Below are 15,344 nucleotides of genomic sequence, written 5' to 3' on the forward strand. Positions count from 1 at the left end.
AGTTCTTTGTTTGATATTAAATATCAAACCTGGTTTTATATTTTCAAATTTAGAGCCTGAATTCTATCTATTTTCTGGTCTTAATTTCATATTAATCCCTTTCATAACCTCTATATTCCAGTCAAACTGGTTTATTGCATCGTGTTGACCATTTTCTGTACAGGACATCCCATCTTATACTCCTAGCCTTGTCTAGACTATCACTATTTCTCAAATGCTACCCCCCCATGTCTCACTTTCTCTCCTTTGCCCTTTAGAATTTCTATCTTTCTTAAAAACACACATCAGACACCATCTCCAACATACTGCTCTTCCTCCCAACTCTTCCTCTAGGTATTAGCACTTTCTCTCTTTTGAAATTACTTTCTATTGCTTTGTATGCATGATCTCTCTTCTCCCTCCCTTCTATCTCAATCCCCTCAGTAGAAGGTAAGGTTTTAAACCTAGGAGATATCTTGTTTCACCTATGATTATTAGTTTTGTCCTTTTGGGCCAAGCAGAAGAAGGTTAATGCCTTTTCAATATGGCAGCCATTCAAATACTGAAAGAAAGTTATCAGACCTCCCATAAGCTCTTTTCTCCAGGCTAAACATACCTAGTTCCTTCTAATATGATCTGGTCTTGAAGAACTGGGACAGCAAGGGATAAGAGAATGGTCCATGAAACTTCAACAAGAAAGTAGCTTAATTAGTTTGGTTACCATCAAACCTATATCACATAGTTCTTCATGATTTTTGATTATTTCCTACACACTACTCTTTTCCTTAAGGCAGTGTTAATGCATACACATTTGCAGATCTGGAATGTGTTGTAGTAGGAAGAGGAGAAGAAACAATGAATGCTTTAACCAGAAACCAGGATAAGATACAAGCTACAGAGAAAAAGGTCAAACTGAATGAGAGATGAGGATGTTGAAGGTTTTTGAACCCAGGAAGCTTAGCAGGCTAAGGGACAAACAATGGGAAGAGGTTTGCTATTCAAGTTGAAATTTAGAGATCAGCAAAAATAAGACTAGAATTAGAAGAAAATTCATAGTGTAGAGGCTAAGTCCTCTGGATCAAGTCCAAGAAGGACCTAAGAGCCTAGTCAGCAAGTCAGCAAACTTGCCCATCATCCTGCATAATACTAAGTCCTTCTTTCCTTCCTTCCTTCTTTTTCTTCCACTTAGAATTCCAAGGAACTAAAGTGTTAAATTCTTTTGTCACTGTCTTCAGTTTGGGCATTTTTAATTCAGTGGAAATTTTAATTTTTTTATTTTAAAGAGCAAGTATTATTACTTTGTACAAGAGATCCTGGGATTTTGACCTCCATACATATTCAACTGAAATGTTATGCTTACTCTAAATCCTTTGAAAGAAAAGGGAGGGGGAATCTGGGTAGCTCAGTGGATTGAGAGCCAGGCCTAGAGATGGGAGGTCCTGGGTTCAAATCTGACCTCAGACACTTCCCAGCTGTGTGACCCTGGGCAAGTCACTTGACCCCCATTGCCTAGCCCTTACCAATGGAGCCAATACACAGTATTGACTCCAAGATGGAAGGTAAGGGTTTTTAAAAAGGGGGAAAGAAAGAAAGAAAGAAAGAAAGAAAGAAAGAAAGAAAGAAAGAAAGAAAGAAAGAAAGAAAGAAAGAAAGAAAGAAAGAAAGAAAGAAAGAAAGAAAGAAAGAAAGAAAGAAAGAAAGAAAGAAAGAAAGAAAGAAAGAAAGAAAGAAAGAAAGAAAGAAGGAAGGAAAGAAAGAGGGAAAATAACCTATAAAATCCCGGAGACCCCAGAAGATAGTCTCATATTACAAATGTCAAAGAAGATATCTAGAGTGCTTTGTAAACCTTAAAGCACTATATAAATACTACCTATTATTATTATTAAATATAGCTAAGTGGTAAAGTTGATAGGGTGCTATTCTTGGAAAATCAGGAAGACGTGAATTCAAATTCAGTCTTAGATACCAGTTAGATGACCCTGGCAATTCAGTTAACCCTGTTTGCCTCAGTTCCCTCATCTGTGAAATGGGTTGAAGAAAAACATAGTAAGCAACTCCAATATTTTTGCCAAGAAAACCTCAAATGGAGTCATGAGGAGTTGGACAAGATCTGAAACAACTCAACAGCAACAAAATACGTAATTTTTTTCTCTCTTCACATTTATAACCATATTGTAGTTGTTGAATATAATTTAATACATGATTTTAAGGGTTTAAAATGGATATATTTTAGGGAAATAATGCCATTCCATGATAATTAATCAATTTTGCTACTTTCTCCCAAATACCTGCTTTTGATCTAGACGTTAAAATTATATTTTTAGAATTTCTTGGAGTAATTTCTATCACACAGTTCCCAAAATTTCCCATTTTGCTGAAGGAAAAGTTTAAATTTGCCGAGAAATCCAGAGTGATACAACTAAAGTCAAATAATGGTAAAAGCATAGTGCTTTAAGTTTTCTAAGGTGTTTCATAAATTTGTTTGATTCTTGCATGAACCCTGGTAGCTACAATTACACATCATGTGATCCAAGTCTATGATTTAACTCCTTGTATAGAAACTACTTTCTACCACTACAGATCTTCAGTATTATAACTTCAAGCCTAATAATATTGCCTATGTCCCTGTTTTTGAATATACTATTCCATACCCCTCTACACCTTCCTATCCATCTTTTGAAACCCAATTCAAACTCTACCTTCTATGGAAAGCCTTCCCCAATTTCTTTCTTGCCCATCTCTACTAAGCCAATAACTCCTTTTCCCACCTCAGATCTAATGGGGGTATTTTGCAACTCTACAATGCCCCTGCCAGGTATCATTTGCTATAAGTTACTTGTACCCGTTGGGTCTCTGAGGGCAGGAGCTGTGTCTAATCTGAACTTTGTACTTTCTGATACAGTGCTTAACAAATGCTAGTGCTTGATAAATAGTGGTCGAATTAAATTGAACCACAGGAACCATGTCTGTGCTTTACTGACTTGTTTTAATTTTTATCCTTAGGCTTATTCTGATCTAATAGGAATTCTATCAATTTAGTATGAAGAAAGATAATTAATATTAATGTCATCATGAAATGACTCAATATCGCAGATTTAAAACACACACACACACACACACACACACACACACACACACACACACACACACAAATTCTTTCTACAAGTTGATATTCATTTCACAGTCCAGTTAGCCACTGTTGCCATGGAGAGGTTTCATTATGCCAACACTTAATGGAGGTAACAGATGACTCCAATGAAGTAGATAAATAAGTAGGGTTTTCTGGGGATGGAGGAAGGGTGAGCTGGTGCACAGAATAGTCAGAGGCAGGGACTCTGAAAGATTAACTTAACTTGTGAAATGCTGGTAAGTGATGGGAAGAAGTTATAAATGATGAAAGGAAACTATAGGAAAAGTATGTCAGAGGTACCGGAGAGCTAGGGAAATTGCTAGAAAGATTCCTTCTGCCACAAAGATTGTAGATGGCAGACTTTAAGAGCTGGAGGTGACCTCCAATATCATGTGGTCTGGCCTCTTTATTTTAAGATGAGAAAACTAAAATTACTTAATTACCATGAAGAAATCTAAATTTCTAAAATTTATTCTAAATTCTAAAAAATTCTAAAATTTCTAAAATTATCTAAAATAGATTAAAAAAATAAAAATCTAAATCTAAAAAAACCCAGCCAATACTGTGTATTGGCTCCAAAGTAGAAGAGTGGTAAGAGCTAGGCAATGGGGGTCAAGTGACTTGCTCAGGGTCACACAGCTGGGAAGTGTCTGAGGCCAGATTTGAACCCAGGACCTCTGGTCTCTAGGTCTGACTCTCAATCCACTGAGCTATCCAGCTGCCCCCTACCTTTTGATATTCTTGAAGAACTTTTGTTTTGACTTGAGTCTTTAGTTAGATATTCAATTCAGTGAACATTTATTAAGTAATTACTATGTTGTGTGTCAAGGGAGAGGCATTGTGATATATTGGATAGAGCGTTGATGGTGAAATTAGAAAGAACTGGGTTCAAGTTTTACCTTTAAGGTGTACTTGCTGTATAAAGATGGGAAAGTCACCTAACCTTTCCATGCCCCAGTCAACTCTGAAGATCTAAATTAGAACACTTGCAATCCCTATTAGTGAGCGAGTTTTCATACCAAGAATCCCCTACACGGATGAAATCACATAATGAGCAAGAAAAAATGAATAAGCAAAATATTGCTAAGCAAAGATTTTAAATGATAGTTTCTGCCTTTAAGCAGCTTATGTTCTCCTGAGTGACAGTGCAATGGATCATAAAAACAAAATTTGGGATGATACCTCTTCACAACTTTATTTTTAACATACACTTTGAAATATTTTGAGTTCAAGTTCTCTCCCTCCTTCCATCCCTTCACCCATCCATGGAGAAGACAAGTGATATTATACAGGTATTTATTTATTTTGAACCTTCATTTGGAAAAAAAATACTGCTCACAACTTTTAGTCTTAGAGAGTTACTTAGGATATTGAGAAGTTATATGCCCTCCTAAGAGCCGGATAGTTTATTAAAACACAAACAAGCATATGAAACATTAAGAGGATAATTGGTTAAAGAGATCCAAGCAAATTACTCTTGAAACTTGAGCAGGAAGAGAACAGTACAATGCTAAGCTGTGAAATTTCATTGGTCGCTTTCATTGTTTCTATAGTCACCTCTGGGAACTTGGTCTATCTCTGGCTCAACATACTCAGTGCTGCTGGCTTTTTCTTTAACCCATCAATGTAGTTCATTGGACTTTCTGTAAATGAATTTGTTAAAAGCTATGAGTCTTCCCTCTCTCTCTTCATCTTGTAAGTCATGAAGGCTGATTTTGCTTGCAAAATAAAGGACATCCGTGATTGGACTCCTTATCTGACTAACACAGATGGAACTTCAGTTCTTGGCTTACACTTTTGGAGTGCAGACAAGATGAGCAAACGGGCACCTTCCTTATTTCTTATTTCAGTGAAGGGGATATTATTGTCAGTAGAATGGCTCATCAGGAAAATGAACTTTTGGATTTCTTTTTTTGTAGTTCCTTTTAAATGTGGTCTTATAATTCAGAGACTGTAGTGTCGTGTTTTCCTTCTATTTTATATCCCCATAATTGAGAGTTGTAGAGAACTATTATAATGAAACTAAATGAGGTCAGAGGGAGATGACCTTTGAGCTGGACCATGAGATAGGATTTTGACCAATGGGAATGGAAAGGTCTAAGGGCATTTTAGGTGGAGAGAATGACATAAAATTGGGAAAGGAGGACTTCTGGAAATAGAAAAAGAATTTGGTTGGAGCACTGAGTACATATAAGGAAATAGTGAAGAAATAAGTTGGAAAATGGCAGTTGGGGAATTATAGAGGATCTCAAATGTCTAATTAATGAATTTAGATTTTATTCAGGAGATAATAAGGATCCAGTGTGAATTTTAGTTTTACTCCACCCTGCTTTGTCTTTAGAATTCTAGCAACCAGGAATGTATAAACCCCCAGTTAAGGATTGGGTATGGGGGAGGAACCCTATGACTGTCATGTGCTATTAAGTGACTAATCAGAAACAACTGACTGACCACCTGGGCTGTCCTAAGCCAAGTTTAAGCCACCATTGGCACATGTGAGACACAGGAAGTGATGTAAAGAACTGTCTATTTTCATGTCACTTCCTGTGAGAGGGGCTTTTGGTGACTTTGCAGCTTTGGTGGGCTTTGGAGGTGGGATTTGACTTGGAGGAGTTCTGAAGTGTGGGTTTAGGTGAGAAGGCTTCCCTGAATGGCCACATGGTGAGTTACAAGGCTAACTCCCTTTTCCCTTGACCTTTATGAAGGTTCTAGCCTCCAAGAAGACCCCTCATCTTGGAGAAGGCTTCCTAATTGGAAGCTGAGTTAGATTTAATCTTCTGGGAAGGCTCCATGGCTGAGAGGCCTCTGAACTCCCCCTGGCTCAGGCCAGGCCAGAGCAGATCCTCTACCCCTTTCCCTTTTTCTCCTTCTTCTTAATTTCTTCCTTCTATTGTAAATAGACCATCATAAAATTCTATTCTGACTTGAATATTTCATTGGGATTTAGAATTTAAATCCCTGGCTACCAGTAATAGAATATATTTAGTCTCAACTCTAAATTTTACCCTTAACACCAGGAAGGTTTTTGAAACTGGAAGTGACAGGACAACTTTACTAAAAAAAATCTGTTAGCAATGTATAGGATGGATTACAACAGGAACAGGCTGACTGAGGAGAGATGAGTTAGGTACTTAATGTAATAGTCCTAAATGAGAATGCTTGAGGGATAGTAGCTACTTAGATTGTCAGCTTCTTGAAGGCGGGAACTATCTTTTGCATTTTTTGGTATCCCCAGCTTTTAGCACAGTACCCACATATTAGGTATTTAATAAATGTATATTGATCAATTAATAATTGATTAATGAAAAGGCAAGAAGTGATAAACCAAATAGAATTCAATAATGTGATATGAAGAGAATAGGAGTCAAAAAGATTGAGAAATTTTATCTCATGGGTTCCTGGGGGGAATAGTGCCTCTCACAGAAATAGGGAAGTTAGGAGGGAGGAGAAGTTTTGGGGCTGACTTTAGATAGTATTTTAGAAATCTCATCAAGTCCAATTGTGTCATATTATTGATAAAGAAGAAGAGAAGTGACTTGTTCAACATCACACAAGTTGTATTTGGATATGTTGAATTCTAGATGTGATGATTTTCAGAGATGATGATGATGGTGGTGGTGGTAGTGATGGTGATGGCAATGGGGTGTGTGTGTGTAGCTCAAGAAAAAATCTTGGGGCTAGAGAGATAGATTCAGGAACTATTCTGCATATTCTGCATAAAAGACATACTTGAGCATATAAAATGCTGGTTATAGAGTAGGTTTAAAAACTTTTCAATTGAATAAACCAGGTAGATCTCAACCCCACAACACAGGTTTTATTTGGCCACAGCATGATTTTTATAGCTAATCAGCCAAAAATTTTATGAGTGTATAAATATATATTCATATGTATACATATTGTATAAATGGAAATTATACACACAACTTGAATCAAATGCCATCATGTTGGATATGTCTTGCTTTATCTAGTTCATATATTACTATGTTAAGTGCTCAAGATTTATTGAGAATAATGATTTTTGTACCAAGTTTTCCAGTGGTCAGGAAGGTATTTTGTACATTTCTTACATACCTATCAACTATTTTATTTTTGTGTTCTAATAATTTTTCTACCTGTTTGATGTCCTATGATGTGGTCCTTGAGGGCCAGGACCATGATTTATTTTCTTTGTATTCTGTCCAGTATTCACTGTATCTTGTACTTTTTTTTTACAAAGCCTTTTTTCCTCTTGAAATAGGGAACTCTGGGTAAGAAAACTTCTACCAGTATAGATCAGCACTTAACAACTCACTATCTTAGACATTTTCCTGGGGCACTAAAAAGTTAAGATGTGTCCAAGGTCACATAGACAGTTATAGCAGAAATTGTACTTGAATTGAGGTCTTCATGTCCTGGAGTCAACCTCTGCCATGATATATCAACCAATTGATTTTGCATTTGTTATATTTCTTTCGGAAACTGTGTTAATGTCTATTCTTTTATCTATTTTCAAATTTTCAGCATTAATGGCTAAATAGATGCAGTTGTAGTTAGTTTCAATTAGACAATTCATGTTTTTTGTTCTTTCTTTGAACTTTATGTTGATTTTGATCTTTCTTCTAAATGTTAGTGGTTTGACTATACATAGACTACTGATTTGGAAATGATTTCCAAATTGATAATTAGTCATTTCCTGTATGTTATTAGCATAAAATTGATTTCACTTCTTTTTTTGATGTTATGCTGCCCATATCTAATACTTCCTGACTTTCTTCTTGAAAATAGTATTCATTACATGTAGATGTAATATGGTTTCATGCTCTACAAGCCTTTGGCTTCTCTTCTTCCTTACTCTTAAGTATCTGTTCCCATTCTTTCCCCTCTTTATCCTACCTTTTTACTAATGTCACCATAGTGTATTTTAATATATGTTGATGTAATTTTAAGAGTCTTAGGCTCCCTATGAAATTTCTCTGCTTCTCTCTCTTCTACTTCTACCAGGGGGTTTGGGCCTAAGGTTAATGAACTTCTTTTTCAGATGTTCCAATAACATTTCAAATATAATTTATTTCCTTTATAATCTGACATAGCCTACATATTTTAGACATTAAAAATATTATTCTTAGAAGGGCTTCATAAGCTTCACCAGATTATTAAATGGCCCATAACACAAAAAGTTTTAAGAAACCCCACTATAAAATAAAAGCTGGTACATTAACTTCAATTATTTTAACAATGATCTTTTTACAAATGACCATTGCACACTATACAAAGTGTCTATTAAGGTGTTGCCTCTTGTTGCCCTTGAAAGAACAATAAAAAGCATTCTTTTCTTTCTCCCTATCCAAGGAGAACCCATTCTAACTAAATGGAAAGATGGATCACTTCCTCTTTAGTTTTTATTCATAGCAAGAATGTCAAAAATAATTAGACTCACATCATCCAGTAACATGTTCACTCACTAGACAAAGGATTTCACATTTGGAGTGTCAACAGAGAAATCAATATTTGAAGATAGTTGAAAAACTGATCCTTAGTTTCAACTAGCCCTTTTCCCTCCTCCCATGGCATTAGTGAAGAAATAGAAGGGAATATCACAGGTCTGAAGGCTATTTTGTAGTACAAAATGGCAACCCATGTTTCAGAGGTTTGCCATAGCCAAAGAGCTCACCACCATGTTGCCAGCCTGTTAGTAATTAAGTTCCTACGTGTTTAAGTTGGTCCTTGGAAATTAGATTTAGCCCGATACAGGGGCCATATGTGCAGCTTCTGTAGGACAGTAGGGCTTGCCAGCTCCTGTGTTTCATTAATTTCTTAAAGATATCAGTTGCTTCTTTGCCAGAATGAAGCATCAGAGATGGACTTCATGCTGAATGTTTACTGAATTGAATTCATGCCATTATTCTTACCTCTATTACTGTGACTTTGAGAAGACACATTTCATGGTCTGTGTGTGTAAAGTTTGAAGTGATTGAAAAAAAGGCAAGTAGACTGGTAGATGAACCAGAGGTTTTTAACCCAGAGTCTGCAGACCCAAAGAGGTCCATGAACTTGAATGGGTTGGGGTTGGGTGGGGAGTGTGAAGAATTCATTTTTATTTTCACTAAACTCTAATGGAAATGTAATATTTCCTCCCATTATTAAAAGGTATTATTCTGAGAAGAGGTCTTGTAGGCTTCACCAGGCAACCAAAAGGGATCCACGAATGAAAAAAGGTCAAAAACCTCCAATGTAAAGCATCTCAATAGTTTTGAGATACATTGACAATTAACTATGAGAGGGGAAATAGTGGTATCTAAAAACGAAATATTTTGACTTCTGTAAGCCTCAGATTCTTTTTTTTTCATAACATTTACCTCTCATCTTAGAATCAATATTGTGTATTGGTTCCAAGGCAGAAGAGTGGTAATTTAGAATCAATATTGTGTATTGGTTCCAAGGCAGAAGAGTGGTAAGGGCTAGGCAACCAGGGTTAAGTGACTTGCCCAGGGTCACACAGCTAAGAAGTGTCTGAGGCCAGATTTGAACCTAAGACTTCCCATCTCTCAGTCTGGCTCTCAATCCACTGATCCATCCAGCTGCCCCCTAAGCCTCAGATTCCTTATCAATAAAAGGAAGATAATGCTGTCTTTAAGTATTATCAGAGGGCTATGAGATAATGTATGTAAACTTCAAAACACTACTACCATCACCATCACTATCATTACCACAACCACTACCACAACCACCACCACTACTACTACTACTACTACCATTACAACTACCTCTACTACTACTAGTACTACTACTCCTACACTATTACTGCTACTCCTGCTCTTGCTACTAGCTAACATTTATGTAGAGCCTGCTAGGTTCCAGGTTCTGTGCTAAAAGCTTTACAAATATCATCTCATTTGGTTTTAACTTGATCTTAAAAAAATATTTTGATCACTGTTATCTCAATGTTATTAGTAACTTTTGTAATTAAACACAGCACCTCACAATCACCTGGAAAGGCACGTGCTGATATTAGCCTCAGTTTACAGTTGGGGAAATTTAGGCAAATAGAGATTAGATGATTTGCCCAGGATCACATAGTAAATGTCTGAGGATGGATTTGAAACTTAAATCTTCCAAACTGTAGGCATAGCAGTCTCTTGAGTGTACTACCTAGCTGTCCCAGCTTTTAGTAGTATTACTATTCATTCAGAGCTCTATTTTCTTAATATTGTTTGATTAAAAATAAATCTTAACCTATCGTTTGTGAATTTGGTTTTCAAAAATATTTTGGTAATTGTTATTGCAATATCCTTAGTAACCTTTGTAATTCAGCACATTTTGTTTTATGATTTAATACTATTATTCTCAGAAGGGGTTCATAGGCTTCATCAAACACTTCCAAAGGGGTCAATGATACCAGAATGGTTCAGAATCTCTGTTTCAGATTAAATCAGAAATTTCTATTCTCTAATGGAAGAAAATAAGCATTTTCAATGCAAAAGTACTCTACATGTCACAAGAATCTTTTAAAAACAACTTTCAAGTCTTACAGAAAAAAAATGCATCTCTTTGGTACTTAAATTTTTCTTGAGATTCTATTGGAACTGCCACCGTGGAGAACGTGTAATACAGGGGAATTCTCTTTCCTTAGAACAGATTGTAGATTTCGTGTTTGCTACTCCAGTTTCATCTGCATGATGTTTCCACACATTTTGACCTGCCATTTAATTTTGGAGAGAATTGGTGCTTAATTTTTATAAATTCTTCAAATGTATAAAAGTTCTCTGCAGTCATTTCCAAGTCCTGTTTTTTTTTACCTCAAGGGAGGAGATTTGCAAAATAAATTAATCTTGACAAGCAGCTTTCTTTTTCTTCTCCCTCTCTTCACCCAGCCTCCCACTAAGAGGAAGGTGGGATGGGGAGCAGTAAAAATGTTCCTACCATATAAGAAAAATAGTTTTCAAGGATTCTAAGGTACTAGTCAAAAGGTAACTAACCAAACAATTGACATAGTATTTCAGACTTGTTTTTATTAATTAAAACAAATCATCTAAAGAATTATAGTAGACAATACTGTTTGTTGACACAAATACACAGGTCTTTGAAAGTAATCTCTCATGGGACAGTTAGGTATCACAGGGATTGAGATCCAGGCCTGGAAAGGGGAGGTCCTAGGTTCAAATCTAGCCTCAGATACTTCTTAGCTGTGTAATTCTGGGCTAGTCTCTCAACTACCATTGTCCAGCCTTTATCACTCTTCTGCCTTAGAATCAATACATATTCTAAGACAGAAAATAAGTGTTTAAAAAAAGGCACTCTCTTCTTTAGTCTCTTCACTATAGTAGAGATGAGCCTAACAATAAGATAATAATAATTAGATAATAATAGTGTAATAGAACAGATTGCTGGAGTCAGGAAGACTTGGGTTCAAATCCCACCTCAGCGTATTACTGTCTGGGTATCTCTGAGCAAGTCATTAAATTTCCCCAAGCCTCAGTTTCCTCAAATGTAAAATAGTGATCAAAGTATCTGTAGTAATTTTACCACACAGGGCTATTGGCAGGATTAGGCTAAATAAATTGTATAAAGTATCAGTTATTAACTGGCATTTTAAAGTTTATCACAAGATATAGGAGCAGTGGTATATTTGAGACCAATTTCATTACAGAAAAGTCAAAAAGAAGCATCTTTAAAGGTAATAGTCCATATGACAGCTCATGGTTCTATAATGTTTAATCTTATTTCACAACATGAAACAAGTGAGGTCGGTTGTACAGGTATCATTATCCTCATTTTGGAGATGTGGAAACTGAGGCTTAGTCAGCTCATAACTCCACAGCTAATTGTTGGGATAGGATCCAAGCCTCGAGTTCAAGTTCAGGGTCTTTTCCCCCTGAATAGCTCACCAGACTACCTCCTTAATTGTTAGTAATCAGTGGAGGGTGCATTGTGGTTATAGGTGATATAGGATGACTGTAACTTACAGCTATATTGGAAGAATAACAATGAGAAATTCAAGCAGAATACAAAAAACAAAGAACCCACTAGAACTGCTATACATTATTGTTCCTGTATGTGAGTTAGACAATCCTATAGCAGATATGAATTTTTGTCAAAGCTTCCACAGCTCAATGCAAATCTCCTTTTGTTTCATCTACATCAAACAACATTCTGCTATTAATCAAGCTTCCCCAGTCACTGGTACCAAGAAGGGGGTGCCCACACTAAGCACACATACTTGAATAAATGCCTATTGGATTGAATTAGAAATAGAGACTATATAAGGGTATGCCAGGCTGTAAGTCATATTTTAGATTAATAAATGGTCATTTCTTGTTTATGAATTGGACTTCAATGTATTTGCTTAGCATGAATCAGTTCCCCAGAGCCTAATCATCCCCAGGGCAAAGGGATAAAATAAAATTTCTGAGTCGGTAAAGGACCAAGTGGGCCATGGAAAAGATAGGTAATAAGCAGAAATTGTCATCCTTTATCCTTTATTCTCTATATCTATTCACTACTTTCCTTTTCCTCATCCTCAAAAAAATCTAAATTCATGAAATTTTATCATATCTCTATCGTCTATCTGTCTATTTATCTGTCTGTATTTCTATCTATCTTTCTATCTATCTCTATATCTATCTCTCTATCTTTATATCTATCAAGAGAGAGAGAGAGAGAATGAGGGAGAGAGAGAAAAGATGAGAGGAGAGAGAGAGAGGAGAGGAGAGGAGAGAAAGACAGAGAGAGAGAGAGAGAAATAAAGAGAGAGGAAGAGAGAGAGAGAGAGAGAGAGAGAGAGAGAGAGAGAGAGAGAGAGAGAGAGAGAGAGAGAGAGAGACTTATCTATAGTTTTAGGAAAAAGAAAAATCATCAAAGTCCACAATTTATCTCCACATGTTATTTGAGCTTAGAACCTCTGCCTCCACCCAAAGAAAACATCAGAGCAGTTATCAGGAAGAAAAATTCATTCCTTTCATCTCTGTTGTTTCATTTCTTTGTTTCATCTCCAACCCACCCCCGCAACCTTCTTTCTGTTCACTGTCTTGGGGAGAAAGGCAGGTAGGGGAAGGATAATGTCCTTAATGGATGAAGGTCCTCCAATGAGATGAGCTTTCTAAAGTAACATTCAAAACAAGTAATTTTAAGATTACTGTATAGCCTCATAGACTCTGTAGGAAAAGTACTATAGAGGACCTACTGGGTAAGGTGCGAATTTGTACTTCAGGATAGTTAAACTAATTAGCTCTTGCCTATCTGGACTCTTCCCACTTCATCATTAAATGGCCCTTCTAAACTGTGGTAAACCAAAGTAATCTCTCCATGAGTAGCAAGGTGCCCCTTGGGTTGCTCCACAAGTAAAAATCTCCTTCTAATTTGACATCAGCCCATGAATGTTTCTTTTTTTCAGTCACGAAGTTCTTTTGAATTATGTAAGCATGTGTGTTCATTCTCATATATTCTAATTATTTATTTAAAAACCCTTATCTTCTGTCATGGAATCAATAAGAACTATTGCTTCTAAGACAGAAGAGCAGTAAGGACTAGGCAATGGGGGTTAAGTGATTTGCCCAGGGTCACACAACCGGGAAGTGTCTGAGGCCAGATTTTCAGTCAGGTCCTCTTGACTCCAAGCTGGCTGTCACTGAGCCACCCAGCTGCTCCATCATGCATTCTATTTAGATCACAGGTTTTTAACCTTATATCCGTAAACTTGGTTATCTTTTTTAAAATTATTTTTATTATTTCATTTTAATATAATTGGTGTTCTTTTTAATAATGTATATTTTATTTTATGCATTTGAAAATGATACTGTGAGAAGGGGCCCACCCATAAGCTTCCAGACCACCCTGAGGTCTATGACACAAAAAAGGTTAAGAAGCCCAGATTTAGAGGGTTTCTTGACTCTAAAAAGAATCTACTCATTAAGAACCAGGAAAACAATTGATATGATAACAACCATATAGTAAAGACAAGCAAGTTCAAAAGACTTGAGAACTTTTCAAAGCATTGATCCACCACTACCCCTGGCAGATCAAGAATGAAGAATGTTGCCCTTTTCCTAATAGAGAGGCAAAGGAATATGCAGAATGAGGCATGGTTTGAGCACGGCTGTTGTAAGACTACACACACACACACACACACACACGCATATATATTGCTTGACTGTCATATATTTGATGCAAGGGTTCTCTTTTTCTTTTTTCTTAGGGAGGGAGAAAAGATGAAGCAAGAGAAAGAAATTCTTGATTACTGAAAAAACATTTAGTTTAGGAAAAGAATCTTCTCATTAGTATCCATGAGGAAGATTGTCTTTAGAGTAAATGGAAGTCATCCCTCATGCCTCCAGCGATTGAATGTCTCTCAAAACCCAAATAAATCTTTGACACTATCTTAGTTTTCTTAGTACCTAAGGCATCTTCAAAGAGCTCTTGATGAAGCTGGGAGATGCAAGTTGGATCCTATCTCTGCTGTTTCTGTTTTTCAGAAGCAGCAAGAAGCTCTTGGCAGAGACTCATAGAGAATCCCCTGATGGGCAGTGCAGAATTGGTACTAAACTGGTGCCCTGAGACTTGCTCAGGCACTACCTTCTTTTTCTTTTCTCTGAATCTGTTTAACTCTTCATTCACCTGGATTTAGATAATACTAATAATAGTTACCATTTATATAGCATCTAGTGTCGTGTTGGCAAACTTATAGCATGGATGCTGGAGGGGGCTGCTCCTCTCCCCCTCTCTACTGGGTCTGAGGATATTTTTCACTTCACCCACCCCTCTGCCCAGCAGCCCAATGGGAGTGCTTCCTCCCTCCTCTGTACGGGTGAAGGGGGCAACTCACATATGGTATCGGTTTCAGTTTGGGCCCTTGGGTCTCTAAAAGGCTCACCATCACTGACCTAGTATGCCAGGTGCTATGCTAAGTGCTTTAGGTAATCCAGATGGATGAAGAAATGATGCATTTCAAAACTTCTGGATGTAAATCTGTCCCCCAGTAAATGAATTGTTTAGAAATTATACCTCCAGGTTTAAAAGGTATGTCACACTGTAACAGATTTTTGCACACTTGAGTCCCTAAATAGTTGCTTTGTTTTTATTAAAATGCAATACTAATACCTTTCAACTTCTTACAACTTGTTCTAAGAATCAAACTGAGAGATGGATGGAGGTTTCTCACATCTGTAAGTGGAACTCATTTCCCATGAGCTGGCAGTTATAAACACAATTGGAAAATCTAGATAATTTTAGAGGTAATTACATGTAGCCAAGTAATGTC

At 36.7% G+C, this 15,344-nt stretch overlaps 2 protein-coding genes across 12 annotated transcripts in view; one reads left to right on the forward strand and one right to left on the reverse strand.

The window, feature by feature from the left end:
• The window catches only part of LOC100027288 (ATP-dependent translocase ABCB1), a 226,852-nt gene that overhangs the window by 170,873 nt on the left and 40,635 nt on the right, over positions 1 to 15,344 (reverse strand). The gene's annotated exons all lie outside the window — the stretch shown is intronic.
• Positions 1 to 15,344, forward strand: part of RUNDC3B (RUN domain containing 3B) — a 117,717-nt gene that overhangs the window by 5,606 nt on the left and 96,767 nt on the right. The window contains exon 1 of one of the 8 annotated variants that reach the window (XM_056800167.1): positions 4,983 to 5,770. The exons of the other annotated variants lie outside the window; for them this stretch is intronic. The gene's annotated coding sequence lies outside the window, so the exon portion shown is untranslated. Of the gene's footprint in view, positions 1 to 4,982; positions 5,771 to 15,344 lie in introns of those variants that run through there. 8 annotated transcript variants of the gene reach the window in all.

This window comes from Monodelphis domestica, chromosome 5 (assembly GCF_027887165.1).
Source record: "Monodelphis domestica isolate mMonDom1 chromosome 5, mMonDom1.pri, whole genome shotgun sequence".
In the NCBI taxonomy this organism is placed as follows: Eukaryota; Metazoa; Chordata; class Mammalia; order Didelphimorphia; family Didelphidae; genus Monodelphis; species Monodelphis domestica.